Source organism: Larus michahellis, chromosome 4 (genome assembly GCF_964199755.1).
Source record: "Larus michahellis chromosome 4, bLarMic1.1, whole genome shotgun sequence".
Lineage (NCBI taxonomy): Eukaryota > Metazoa > Chordata > Aves > Charadriiformes > Laridae > Larus > Larus michahellis.
In genome coordinates this window covers 74,660,878-74,676,066 of record NC_133899.1, presented here as the reverse complement: position 1 = coordinate 74,676,066, position 15,189 = coordinate 74,660,878, and the positions used below count along the sequence as shown (strand labels likewise).

The following is a 15,189-nucleotide window of genomic DNA, read 5'->3' as shown; positions in this document are numbered from 1 at the left end:
CTCCTATGTGAATATGCTTCCCACTCTAACTATGGAGTAAGAGTATACGATAGAAAAATCAACATCAAAGTATTAATAGTGATGTGAACATTATCCAGCAAATGTCCTTGTAATGTAAGGCATACTGAAATTACTGTTCCTTTCAGCTAGACACAGAGAGGAGGTGGAAATGGAATACATATTGACAGGATCAAATGAATCAAGATTCTTACTTGGGAAAAGGAGAAGCCTGTCTGCTAATGCAGAGGCTGCAGCTTTCTATACAAGCACATGCAAACAACCTGTCAGCGTAGCTGCTGCCCATCTTGGAGGAAGGAGTGGAAATTATACTGCTGGACACTTCTGGAAAACTCCTTCGAGCCAGCAGTCCATGGCCATTAGACCATTAAAGACCTCGTAGACATCTATCTGCAGCACACCAACACTACTGACTGACAGTATGCAGGATGACTGAATGTGCAGATGGTGTCCCACCACATGGACAGACACTTTAGCAGAGCTCATGTGACATAAATTAGTAGTATCACTTCAGTGAGGCACAAGCTGCATTTCGTCCATTAGTCAGAGGTCTGAAATTTAACCAATATGGGATGGTATATGGAAATTTAACAAACAAAGGGTGGTATACAATTTAATCCCTTCATATCTCTGATTTTGGAAAGTTAAACAGAGTAGTAAATGGGGAACTGAAGCACATTTCTACCTTTAGCATACTGAGGCCCTAGAGCTCTGCAATGCAGAACCAAAGGACATATGCAAACCTCATCCAAGATGCTCATGATCTAAGCTGTATCCTTTGTGCAATAATTTCAAATGAACTAGGAAAAAATACTTGAAAAAAGACCAGTTAGTAGGGAACACATTCCTGGGAGTGAAGAGTCTGGAACAGTAGCAGTCCGTAAACACCAACGTTAGATGGGAAAGGTGAATAGAGGATCATTATTAATTTTTCTTGAGATAAAAAAAGCTAGAGGTTATTTGGTGTGCGGGGTTGAAAACCAATAAAAGCAAGTACTTTCTCACAAAACATTTAATTAAATTCTGGAATTCATTGCCACAGAGTTTTGTGGATGTCAAAATATAAGCAGGTTCAAAAAGGGATTACATAAATCAAAGGAGGGCAAGGTACCCTAGCATTTATTAAAAATGATATTTTGCATGCAGCCCTCGCAGGGAAAGACCTTAAACCGTTCATTGCAGCAGCTGATGAAAATGTCCTTTGTTATCTTCTCCTTTTTTCTTACATTCTTTCTAAGTATCCTTGAGCGACCATGACCAAAACTAGGGTACTCAGCCACATGAAACTTTCTCAATATTACGGGCAGTTGTATGTTTTCCTTACTTCACTCTCTTCCCCTCCCTAGTTTTAACATTCACTCAGTTTGGCTTGATTTTTTTTTGCTTGCTGCTTTGCTTCTCATCAGCCTGCTTTCAGAGACAGGGTTATAGGTACAGACAACAACCAAAGAGTTAAATCCCTGTTTCTCCTTACGTGCATGTCATACTCTTGTTTTTTGTATCAATGAAAGCATATCTTATTTCAAACCAAAATTTAGAAATCTGTCGTGTAACTAGAATTACACAATAGCAATAATTCAATTAGCAATAACTCAAAATCTCTTTCTCCCCCTCGGATGCATTGGACATAGAAAAGCTGTATTTCTTTTCCAATGGCTGTGAGGATCATACCCAGACTCCTCTCTCTAAACCTCAGCAAATCTTGAGTAAGACCAGCTAACCTCTACACGCACAGTCCACTAGATTTTTTGTGGTTTGATATCGAATAGTAAGAGGGAAATCCTAGAACTTATGCCCACATGTAACAGACTCTTGTGTTGTTGCAATCAATAGCTGAATTAGAAACAACAAAGTGCTTATGCTACTGTACTTTTTTTTTTTAAAAAAGAATGAAATTATTTAGCTGCATTCCTGAAGCAGAGTATAGATACGTCCACTTCAGCTGTTTGCGCACATGCAGTTGCTTCTCCTCCGTAGTGCTGCCTTCTGTGCTTGCAGCCATGGCCCAGGTTTTCAGTAGTGCTTATGGAATTTGGGCAGCTGCCAGCAAATTCTCAGCTGTCGTCACTCCAGAGCACTTGAGCTGTCTCATAATTTTCATCAAAAAATCAATGAGAACTGGGCTTACGTATCCTCTAGATCAAAGGAGGCTGAGGGGAGACCTTATTGCTCTCTACAACTATCTGAAAGGAGGTTGTAGCAAGGTGGGTGTCAGTCTCTTCTCCCAAGTAACAAGTGACAGGACAAGAGGAAACAGCCTACACTGAAAGTGTTGTCAAGCATTCGAACAGGCACCTGGGGAAGTGGTTAGTCACTGTCCCTGGAGGTATTTAAAAGACATGTAGAAGTGGTGCTTAGGGACATGGTTTAGTGGTGGACTTGGCAGGGTCACTATAGAGACTGAGGAGCCTTTTAAAGCTTGGCTGAACACAAGCATGTCCTTTGCACCTCATACTCCACCCACACATCTTTAGCTTGATTGACAGGCTGGCTAAATTAGCACAGTCCCCTCAAGAAGTCTTTTCAGAGAAGAATAAGGGCAGAAAAGTCTCTAGTTTACTGAGCCTTGGGACTGCTGAGACTTGGGATTTCAATAGTAGGGCACGTCATGAGGTTTGTACAGAAGGATTAAAAAAAACAACAAAACAAACCAAAAAAAACCAAACCCCAAGCCTGCAGTCTGCAAAGCCCCTCTGTAAAAGGGAACAACTCAGGAAATCCTTCCCTTATCTAATTCAGATGGGCTCTCAAGTTGCTTCTTAGACAGACACATCTGGTCTCAACTCCTAACGAGCACCAGCTCCACCCAGTAGATAGACATTATCCTACAGAAATTATACATCACAAACAGACGCTGCTCTACTCCCAGACTCAACACTTTATTTTATAACAACGTCTACTCACTGCGGTGTCTTCTTTCAAGCCAAAATTTTATTTTGTTCTGGTGTCATTTAATTTCACTTTTGAATTCTCTCACTAATATCTCTATGACTTATGGGAAGATGCTTTAAAAGAGTGCAACTGAGTAAAGCACAAAGCATTTCAACTGCCAATCTCCTCAGCTCTGCAGATAAGCAGTTAAAAATTAAAAGTTCTATGAAACTACTTGTTCGGCCTTGACATCAATATTCTTTTCGGTTTGCTTAAAAATGAGTTTCAAATACAAAAATCGCATCTTGCAATATGGGCTGCTATGTACACAAGCAGCAGCCAAACTCCTCCAAGAGTTGCAGCCTACATTCCCCGCTGGTGTCAACCAACATGACCAATCAGTCACTACCCTGATCAGCAACAGCCAAGGATCCGGCTGGAATGTCATACTAGACTTTTTCTTATGAATTGATTAACATGCTTGTCTGCCTCTCCTTTACAAGCCACTGCCTTGTCAGTGGTGCAACACAGAGTACAGTGCTCAGCATTACTTCAAAGTACACGTGACGCATCATCTTTCATGGGCCTGAAGTTGATATCCTGCATGACAGGCAAGCAACCGTTTCACACACATGGGTAGCTGTGGGCTACAATCCCAACCCGTGTCCTGCCTGCCAGCATGACAACCTGGGATTCGTACCCTCACTGCCCTCTACCACGCTGTAGTCTTGTCACAAGTCTGAAGAAACATGCTTCAGTTGCTCATGTTATTGCTTTCCTGTCTTTCAAATACTTCACTCCTATAAATAGGCTTTGTTTTAGGATATTTCACCCAGTACGTGAGCCTGACAAATACCAAGAGCATTTTTATCAAGCCCATAAAGTCTACGAACAGAATTTTGGAGCTCTATGTGGTCAAAGAAACATCACAAGAAGGGCATTCATTTTCATAGTGTCAATAGTGTAAACATATAAAATGCTGCTTTTCCAGTTACCCTGGTGAGGACTGAGCCTCAAGAGCTTAAGCCTTAGGAAATCTATTATTCTTCCCCAGTTAAGTTCCACTGCTAAATTGCAGTCCCATAGGACTAAAGTAAATTTGGGGACAACCGAAGATGTCAAAAGACAGAATATCATGCTGACACCCTGCTAATGGAAAAGTGAATAAAAAGCCGTTCAGTTAATCCCTGCTGTTTTATAGGCAGCATTCTCCTATGCACTTACTTAATTCATAGTTATCTATCAACTACAGTTACAAAAGAACAGAAACACAACATTTATGAGTTAATACACCCAATCTAAAAGTGATCTTTTCCCTTCACAGGCTCAAAACTCATTGAAACACTTAAACGTGTGCTCAATCGCATCCTTATCCAGCAAAGCATTTAAAACATGTGCTTAACTGCCACTGACTTTAATTAGTCACTTCTGTAGTGCACTTAATTGTCCCATACTGCAGTCATATCACTGAGGATGCAAAAACTTGCAGAAACAGAACAGGTGAAGAAGACATATTAAGGCAGCATTGCTGATAAAAGATTAAACATGATCACAGAATATTAAAAATGGTGATTATCACTGTCACAAGCATCTAATTTGGAAATTTGCCTAAACTTAAATTCAAATTAAGGATTATGAGTAAAGTACTGAGTTAATGGCAACTCACTGAAATGCAGAGCAAATACATGAGTTAGAAGAGGGAAAGGGGTGAATACACAAAACCCAAAAGAGTATCTATCTTTTCAGGTTCCAGTTTTAACTGCTGTCATATTGGAAGTGTTCAAGCTTTTTCATCTGCTCCTCAAATGTCATTTCCAAATGCACCTGGGATGACTGCAATGAAATCAATACAGTTGTAAACAGGAATACATGCATGAGGTCGGGAATCAGAATCCATCAAATTAAGTTAAATCTTTTAAAAAAGAAGCAGAAATGAAAGAAAACCGGGTGTGCTCTGAGTCCCTGTTCTGTACCATCTGTAAAATAATACACATGTTTTTAAATGACTTTGTAGCATAAACTGGCAAGAGACTGGATCTGGAGTTCTAGATGCAATTTTGGTCACCTGTTGTCACATACATAGCACTAAACAGTGAAAACAACAGAAGCAAATAAAATGGTAAAGTTTGGTCTTTTATGCAACACAAAAACTGTGATTTCTGTAAAGGAGATTGTTGACAGAGAACTGTACCTAAACCATTTCATCAGATGCTAAGAGAAACTCAGGATAATGAGCATTAAATAACAACTCCAGAGGCCACAGCTCAGTTCCATGGTCTACCACAGATTTCTTGCATTGGATAAAATCCAGATTATTTGGTGTCTTTAGCGCTTTTCTCTCCCTTAGAGGCATTGGATGGGTTTAGACTAAGAGGTAGTAAAATAAAAGGATGATAGGGGTCATACAAAAAACAAAGATAAAGAGGTTTCTTAAGGAGTACAAAGATGACAGAGATGGTCTATTTCACATTACTCAAAAAGTTTTTAAAACATGTGCTAACAGGCACAGTCTGCAGAAAAATAAAATGAAAAACATTTTTATGTTGCATGTTTAATCCATCCATAGAGGTATGCAGATAGCACAAGGCTGGTTGCTATAGAAACGTCCATAGTGAATATAGATACTATAGTTGAAATGGAAAATCAGTTGTGTAACTAAAAAAGAAAATTGCTGATACTGTGAAAAAAAATGACAACAGCTAAAGCCGATATCCTCCCTCACAAAAGCTCTCAAAAATTATGAGTCTTGACTATATAAACCAACATTTGATTAAATAGTCTGAACAAAGAATCTCTCACAACGCACCCTAACAGAAACTGAGCTTAGTTCTGGAAGTTGGGTCAGATCACAAAAAAAGTCTCTGGTTTTAGTCCTGCAATGGGAGGGAGGTGGCATTTACTAACATGTTTGGCTCTTTACATCTTGAAGGTGATTTTAAAAGCATTCTTCCCCCAGGTCCCAGATTGTGCTGATGTATTCCACTGTGATTACGGTTAATTTTTCTGACGGAGACCTTTTCAAAGAGAAATTGGTTTTCTTTGCAAACTTACAGTCTACGTGATAGAACAGCTCTTCTCCAATTCCTCCAGTAGCAATGCAGCTACGCCACATTTTCCCCTCCCATTCACCTCTGAAGTTCACTCAGCAGCGAGTAACAGTGTCACCATCAAATACTGCTCCTAAGCCCACCAGCTGACAGCAGAGGGCTGGAGGTGAGGGTCAGTGGGAACACCAGCAATACAGCACTCCCTTCCCTTGGTCCCATCGTAGATACTGTGCCTGTGACCTGCTCTCTCTGACCAGGTGCTGGCCACAGGACTCTTAGGCTGATTCCTGGCACGCTCTACTCTCTCCCTGACGGGCTCAGGCCCTGCTCAGGAATCGAGCCCATCCCCAGCAGGGACAGGAAGGTTTTGGGAAGCAGCAGGAATTTTACACAGTATCTCATCTCCGAGAAAGCTGTGGGACATGACTCCAGCACAACCCTCCTATCTGAATGAATCACAGGCACAAAAACCTTCCGATTGCTATTTATTAAGAGGCTTGTTCACATTCATGCTTCCAGTAAAGCTGAAGACACATTCCAGTCCATATAATAACAACACTACAGCATCAATCAATGGATGTAATATAAGGTGTGAGGTTAGTGTTGGGAATAAAATGAACTAGAAAACAACTGGAATACAAGGTGGGGGTGCTGAGGCCTCACGAATAAAAGAAAATTATACAATGAAAGACTGGTTCAGATCGCTCCAACGCAATTTCCCACTCTCTCCTTTTATCTTTATTTTCCGTCCCCACTGCCAGCCTCTCTGCTACATTTCACAGTGAAAACATATTACTCTCTAGGATGCAACTTAACCCCTTGACTGCCATAAGAGCTCATACGCGTAATGAACACTCACCACCTTAATATTCTTTCCTGTATTAAAACAAACCAAGATAAACTGGTATACACCAACTGGTGTATCCAAGATGCAAATGCAAACACAGCTACATGCAGGACAGCTAAGCATACCAGCAATAGCAACACTAATGACAAAATGTAAAATTCATTAAGACGTAGTGAGATCTTCCTTTTCTGAGGTTTAGCTTTCCACGGAGATGGGGAAGATGACCAAACTTGTACACCACAACTGGCTTTTAATGAGAAGTCTTTTTTTAACAATCCCATCAATAAGCAGCTCACATGGTTGTAGGAAGGGTTTCTACCACATTCAGTATCGATCCCCTGATCAATAACAGACTTGTGACAATAATCACACCCTAATAACAAGCAGCCTCACATCACAAAGCTCATCTTCTTTCACTGAATACCATCAGAAAGCTGAGCAAAAGGCGTTCTGAATCTTTTATGGATTCTTTTTAATGGATTGTTAATAATATTTGTACAGGCAAACAAAGTATTAACTACCATCGCAATTGCCTAACAATACCATGTAAGCAATCCCTCGTAACAAAACCAGTATTATGACTGGAATAGCATCTCTCGCTTCAATAGTTAAAATGCCTTATCAAAGCCATTCTAATTGGGTGGGAGTACAAGAGAAAGCAAAGATTATTCCCTTGTTTTATGTTAGCAATTTTTAATGATTGTTTATTTATATTAGGCTTTGCTACACAATAGCACATCTGAGGCTTTCCTGCACTCTTACTAGTTCTATTTATATACAATTGCATGTATCCCAAGCCACTTCCAAGCATGGGCAGTATGCCATCCGTAATGAATGCCACCTCAAATAATCCTTTTTGCTGTGGTAGTTATCCCCAAAGGAAACGTTACAGTCTTTTCTTATCACCAACCAAATATCTGCCATGGAAGCATTTCAGATGCTTTGGAATAAACACATTTAGTTAAACAGTTTTGTGATCAGCAGCTTCATTACAACATACAGATAGGAGAGGCCACAGAATCCCTTGCTTTCACATTTTGTTTTGCTTTTTCTGTTTCAGGGATCTGCAGAAATGAACGCAAAGACTACAAAGTAAAAATGAGTATAAACATTCTTACTGGGACTGTCCAAACAATGAGCTACAAATACCCCAGTTATACAAGTACTGTTGAAACTTCTGAACTGCAGAAGATTTCTGGACTAAACTCCATCTTCTTTTGTCAAATGCTACAGGATACAACACAAAGAGACTGCAAATATTTCTTCTAGCTTCAGGTCTCTATGAGCACCTTTTAGACACCTAGGGTGGGATTCAGGTCACCTAAATTTGGATGTCAATGCTATTAGTGGTGTCTAGAAATCAGCGTAGCTCATCATAGTCTAAGCCTGCTTTTGGTCAGCTGAATAGCTCCCTAGACACCATTAAGGGCATTGACCGGGATTTCCCTGACCACAACAGTAGCCCAGGCACGTAGAGTTAGGGCAACCTGTATCCCAGCTCATACCCATCTGCCCTGAATCTCCTTCCTTTGTCATTGGAAAGAAACAAGCATCTCCAAAGGTCCCTCCAGCCTATCCTAGAATATGCATCCAAGAAAAATCACCCTTTGGGAAACCTACTCTATGCAGTGATTGTAGGATAGCCAGAGCAAACAGCATAGGCTTAAACATAGAATCCCTCCCTCCTCCTGTTACCTAAAAGACAGAAAAGACGATTCTCTCTCCAAATGTCAGGTCGTGAAACTTCACGATCCTCCCTGAGGTAATTTGGAAATTAACTCATCTACCCTTATTAATTAAAATTACATATGGCGTTTTTTCTTCTTCATGATAAAAACATGTTATCGCATAGGTATTAAAACCCCATGAGTGTGCAAATACACACAGAGAGCATGAGAAATCAAATTACCTCAGTTTAGCAAGTCCCGTCCAGTCAATGCTCATGGAAAGCGTTCAGATACACTTATGTTCTTCCGCTGCCCATTATATGTATTGCTTAGTAGCTCTTAATAAAGGACTATGACTGACACAAATTTATAGCTTTCCTATTACTTTGCCCCCTCATGTTATAAATTCATGAAACAGTTGTAGTTTACGACATTTTTATGTTTGTCAGTTTTATTTACATACTGTCTCATGCCATTAGAGGGGAGAAAGCTTTTGGGTTTCTGGAGATCCTCAATCATTCTCCTCACCTGGGGCCTGAAATGAGATGGAAACAAAGACTTCTGGCTCATCTAAAAATAAACCGTCATCTCAAATGCTTTCTCAGCACATCCTTCCATCATAAAGCACTGCTACATAAATAAGACTTTATAAATTATATATCTTAAGTCTTTGCATTCCCACAGCAGTTTACCAATAAGCGTTCTGCAATACCTGCTAAAAAAAAAACAGACATAAAATCATTGCCAATGATGATAAATGATTACAGCTTAATAACAGTCAAATTGACAAAGCGGAAATGTCCGCAGGGTGTATTGCAATTCAAACGCCACAGGTGGAAAAATAAAAAGCTTTCAAATATAAATGTTACAGCCTTCAGCAAAGAGAGGAAATCTGGAGAATGGCCTCATGACACCAGGCTGCACAGTAATTCTAGGATGTCCCCCAAAACAAAACAGTGGAATTTGATGCAAATTTAATAGGCAAGAGAATAAATGAGCTTCAGGGCAGAGACTGCTGCAATGTGCCTGAGTGGGACAGGTCTGACTAGAGAATCAAATTAGAGAAAGACATGGGAGTGGGACAGAAAAGGAAGTCAAACATTGAGAAGCATAACATTATCCAAACAAGAACAAGATGCTATTTTGCATAGTGAACCATATTCTTGGGTTAACTACAAAATTAGCTTCTCCAGATAGGAGGGCAGAAGGCAGCAATGGGACTCTCAGTAAGAAATCTCTCAGTTAAGTTCAGGCTAAAAATCCTATTTCTGAATCGAGGGAGAAGTCTTCTTTAATAACTCATCATGAGGCCACTTAGAGTCTGCAGCTGTACTGTAGAGAACCTGCTCATAATTAATGACCCATAGCCACTTAAACCTAAATGACTGATTTCAAATTGTAAATGAGCATCTCAGTAACAAGAGAACATCTCAAGATGATTTCAGCAGTTTGCATTCCCATTCCATTAACCATTTAACAGCCAAAACACAATCAAAGGGACAGAAAGCTGTCATTGTTGGAGCCTGCCTTTAACAGCTTACCTTCAGATGATGAAGTGAATCCCCAAGAGGCATTCACTTCAGTATTTTTTCTGGCATTTCAGTTCCAGCCCGGTCTCTTGCTCTCCCAAGGGCAAGCGAGCTTTGCCTATCAAGTAACAGCAATGCTTCGTGGTTAATCTAGACTGATGAGATTTTACCAGGCATGTGGCACATCTTGAGAACTATTCTAATGCAATGGGCTTTTGCCAGGACAAAACCAACAAAAAAACCCATCCAATTTTCAGTCCACCTCTTCACTTCCCCATGGCTCTCTAAGAGCGTGACTTGCCATTAAGAAGATGCTCTCTCACAAGAGAGAAAGATGCATGTCAAAAGTACACTGCTGAAATACTGCAAGGGAGGAAAGCATAGTAGGATGAATGAGAGTCCTCAAATGAAAGTGGAAAGATAAACAGAGAAACATGAAGGGAAATCCTTTTGAATAAATAGCCTTACTAGTAGCCTCCTTAACTAGTTCCCTCCAGACTCAGTGATCTGGATGAATGTTCCCTCTCCATCCTTCCTTCCCCTTCATCCTGAGATACACTATCACAGCAATTTTGCTATTCTACAGGAGCTCTGCATTCATCCCTAATTTGAAGGCTTTCTTTGTTCACTGAACCAGAACTCCTTTCTGCTCGATGACTGCAGTCTCCAATTTGCTTATGGAGGGGAAATGAAACTCAAAGAAACCATTTTCACGCACTTGGTAGAGAAAATCATCCAAAAGGTATCTCCTTCCCCCCAAAATCAGAAAGCTCCAAAACTTCCAGACTAGTTAAAGGAACATGAGGCTAGAAGGCATTTCCCACTTGCACTCTGTGGGCTTTTGCCATCCAAACTATTGGATACTGTGCATCCAAAAACATGCCATGATCCAGAATTCATCCTTCTACTTTAGTCACACAGCCTACAAGACAAACAGACCTGCTAACAGTCTTCATATCTGTCTCTTCCACATCACAACTGTTGGGGGAAATATACTCTCTACACAGTTGCTGACATGCTGCTGCTCTGCCTTCAGGTTCGGATATGTTAACTCTGAGTGACCACATGTGGGATGCATGGTCTCATTTTTCATCAAGTACCTCTCTTCCCATCCCAAAACACTTCCTTCAGATGCCACTTGCATCATCTATATCCTGTGTCTGAGCTGTTCCATGCTGGATTTCAACCTATGATAGAGTAGGAAACAAAGTGTAAGTGCCAGTGCAGAAGAATTTGCCCAAAGCAGCATGAAATTTAAGAGAAAGTTTGTCTTTTTGTTGTTCTGGTAAAGGATGGCAGGGAATAAAGTGCATTCAGGCAGAAGGACATACAGAAACAAAGAAAGCAGAGGTTTAGAAGGAGAAAAGTCAGAGGAAAGCTCTGGAAGAAAAGGCAGCTTTCTCAGACCAGCCTTCCCTTCACTGCAGCAGCACAGAGAGAACTGATGAAAATATGATGTCATTGTGCCCCTTTATTTTAAGGAGAGAGTTGCTATTGGCGAGCTGCTGTCCGCGTAATTGCTTCCTCCTTGGTCTGATGAATCTGAGATTTGTTGTCAGCCTTCCAGGGGCAGTGAAAAGCTCATCCATCTTCTCCATTTTATCTGGATGAAATGGTCATGGGATTTGCTCAGTTGGGCAGCATTAGTATAAATGATTATGAGGAAGTGCTGAACCACTACCAAGACATGCACTGCACTACCAGGGCTGTGCATTTGTCCTCTCTGATAAAAACTAGTTCTTATGAAGAATAATTATCCTCAGTTGTAATCTTGTATAGGTATGGCTGGTGCAAGCAGCTAAAGCTAGTTTCTGAAATACTTAAATAAATACTCCTGTCAGGACCTCCAAGGAGCTGTGATCAAAGTATGACACTGTTTTCAGCGAGCTCAATGCTGCATCAAAGTCAGTTCTCTTCAGGCTTTCTATGTAAAGTATCATTCTGCTTTCCCAAGCCCAATGAAAGCACAGTCAAGCTTACCCTGACAGCTTTCTAAGTACAATTATGCACGTTCGACGTGCTTGCACAAACTCACATGTTAGAAGAGGCAGGGTAGAAAAGACTTTAGAGAAATAGTGGAAACGGCTTGCCCTGCAGTGAGAGCCTCTTCTTCAGAAGTGACTTCCCCAGCCATTGATCCCACTGAAAGAAGTTCTCATTTGGTAGAGGACCGATTCTGTCACGCTTGTTTTCACTCAGCAGGGAGTCCAGCAGAGGCTTCAAGGCAATATATCATTTTTCAGACTGAAGTGGAAAACCCCTGGCTCAGGTAGGAATCCTACTGCTTTGCTTTATTCCAAATATATTCAGAGTCAGGTCCTTTCTCTTTAAACAAATACAGTCCAGCACAAAGCACACAGTGAGCCTGCAATGGCTACAAGTAGCTAGAACATCCCCAAACGCCAGTGACGCTGGTGGCACAACAGCACTTGGCACTTAGCATACTGAACACACTTCAGGGCTTTCCCCTAACAGGTCTTTCGACAAGTAAAACTTTAGGCCTCCCTTGCTATTAAATTGACAAAACAAGCATACCATTACCTTAAAGCCAGCTAGAAATGGGAAATTAACTCTGACAAAGGGGACAGGAGGCTCACGGTGAAACTCTCCTATCTCCTCACCAAGAGCGGCTCTTAGGAACCCAGGCTTATTACAGACACAACTAACTCGCAATAAAACTTTGCTATAGGGCAAGAAAACCAATGTCAGAGAAATAATTTCTCTCTGCAAAGCATCTGCTTGCTGACTTTATTGCTGTTGCTAACTTGAACTGCAGAATTAAATAGTGGCAATATTTGTATGAAAAGGAGAAATGCTCCACATTGCCAACAAGAAATGGTTCTCCTCTCTTCCCATCACGCCCCTATTGCTCTCCTTTGTACAATGGACCCTCCAAGGCTCTAGCAGGGAGAGAGAGTCAAACATTTCTCCAGCTGCCTCTCAAAGTATCCACATACACAACAACTCCTGAGGCAGAAGCATTTGGATGTAGGGTTAAACAGGTGCCAAACCCTTTTGCAAACCCCAGGCATCACCTTTTGTGAAGGGATGGCCACCTGGAAGTGGGAGGCTGTCCCAGCTCTGCAGCTGGAGTGCCAACCAAAGAGTGCTTGTTGCCTGTCCCCAGGCCTTAAGGTTATTATCCCTGAGATGCTTTGGGGACATTACAAGACTGTTCCACTGCATCCTGTGCAATATCCAGCCCCAACCATTGAATTTTACCTCCACAAATGCCCACTACAGTCTGTTCCTAATGGCACTGGCTATAGCAAAGCTTACGCTTGGAGGCCAGAATGGCTTACCACCACCTGTCCCCCAGCAAACAGACTGATGCAAGGGCAGCCAAAGTCTTTCTGGCATAGACTGGGAAAAAAATAGCCAGGCAGCAGATAGAGGGAGTCTGCAGCAATTCCAGCCTCATCTGGCCCATCTGAGACACTTCAACAGGTTCAGCTCTGAGGAGGTGGTTTCTGCGTGATGCCAAATGAGCGCAGCAAGAGGGAAGAACCACTTACACATAATGCTCTGCACCAAGACATGCCATCTACCTTTCTGAAGTCAGAGCTCATTTTACAAGTGTGGTATTCACAGCTAAATTCTGCACAGGTGTTGCTCATGCTTCCACCCCCACGGTCTCTTCTCTGGACTGACTGCGGATGACGAGTTTATGAAAGACTTTGCTTCCATGCTCTCTGTTCTCTGCTTAGATTTAGCAAAAAGCTGCCAATGTGGTGGCATTAACATATATACAGACCACGAGGTTTAGAGCTCGCTAGGCAGATTTTGATCAATGAAACGCCTCTTCCCTGGGTCTGCAGCTGCTTTATAATGGGTATGTGATAGGATTCGAACGTGCCCAGGAAAGTTTATCCAATCCTAATTTGCTACTGATGGTCTCTGCTGTCCGTGTTACAATGGGGTAAATCTTCAGTCAGGCAGAGCAGATGAGAGAGAAAGAAATAAACTAGTTTAAGTCTGTCTGCACTACAGAACACATCAGATAAAGCCACACGTGACACAACAGGAGTTAAGGGCAAGCAAAAAGAATTGCTACAAAAAAAAAAAAAAAAAAAGGAAAAAAGAAGAAAGACAAGCTGCATGCCCTCATATATGCTTATTCACATGGACATGATATATAAAGCATACTCCTAATGGGGTATTCACTGGCCAGATTTCTGATGTAATTTAAAGTATTTCAATTGCCTAAAAGCATAAACCACATGACACAGACAAATCCAGCTCCTACAAAACAGCACAGATGCACAGACTTCTAAGAAGCTATGCAAACACACGGAACCTTTTCCCATATGGTGTATCTCCCCCTTCCACCCCATGTGTAGGGAACGTAGTGGCTAGTAATGTAGAAAAGCAAAATACAGACCCCTTAACTGTCTTCAATTAAAAGAACTATTGGCAATTCCATACAACTCACTAACTTTCTGCACATAAGCCAGAAACAAGACAGCAGAGCATTTGCAGCGAGATCAGTGGTTCAGAAAATTTGGTCAACTTATACAATCGCACTCTGTAAATGAGAAGAGCCTGAAATGGCAAGACAGACTCTCCAGTGCTCTGCAGGGGGAGGGGCAGCAGCAGCAGCATGAAGTGTAATGAAGCTAAAATAATTGAATCCCTTTTTTGTGTTTTTAAACTCCACTTTCTGAGTTTGCTCGTGAAGAATATCAATCCAAAACAGAGGCCCAATTTTTAATGCCGAGCGTAAAAGCCACAGCGAGGCTGGCTCTTGATAAAGTTTTACCTTTTGAAAGACTCGTGCTTGGATTAGCCCAAGCATTTGTATAAAAGGAAACAATAAGGCAGCTCTCTCTCTTTTCTCACATTGTCCTCCGTTGCTGTTCCAAAGCAGGTGTGAAAAACTGACACACATACAAATAGCATATCTGAGCCAGCCAGGGAGAGAAAGTACAAACAAACCTTTTTGGTGCTTTTCACCAATTGTGCCTCTACCTGAATTACTGAATTACAAAGAGAGAAAGGCAAAAAAAGGCAACATTGCCGCTTTCAGGTCTATTTTGCATCATGCTGCAAAACCTTGTAGCAGAGGCCTTAGTTTTGACTGGCGTGGCAAAAGTGACACACTTACTGAAATTCCAACTGTAAAATTTTATTACTGAAATTAAACACATGGTTTTTAAAGAGGGATGCTAAGAGCACGCTTTTTGTGCACGTGTGTGTATCCTTCTTACCCA

General features: G+C 41.3%; 1 protein-coding gene across 17 annotated transcripts in view; it reads right to left on the bottom strand.

Annotated features, from left to right (window-relative positions):
* Positions 1-15,189, bottom strand: part of TSPAN4 (tetraspanin 4) — a 457,483-nt gene that overhangs the window by 75,658 nt on the left and 366,636 nt on the right. The window lies entirely within an intron of this gene.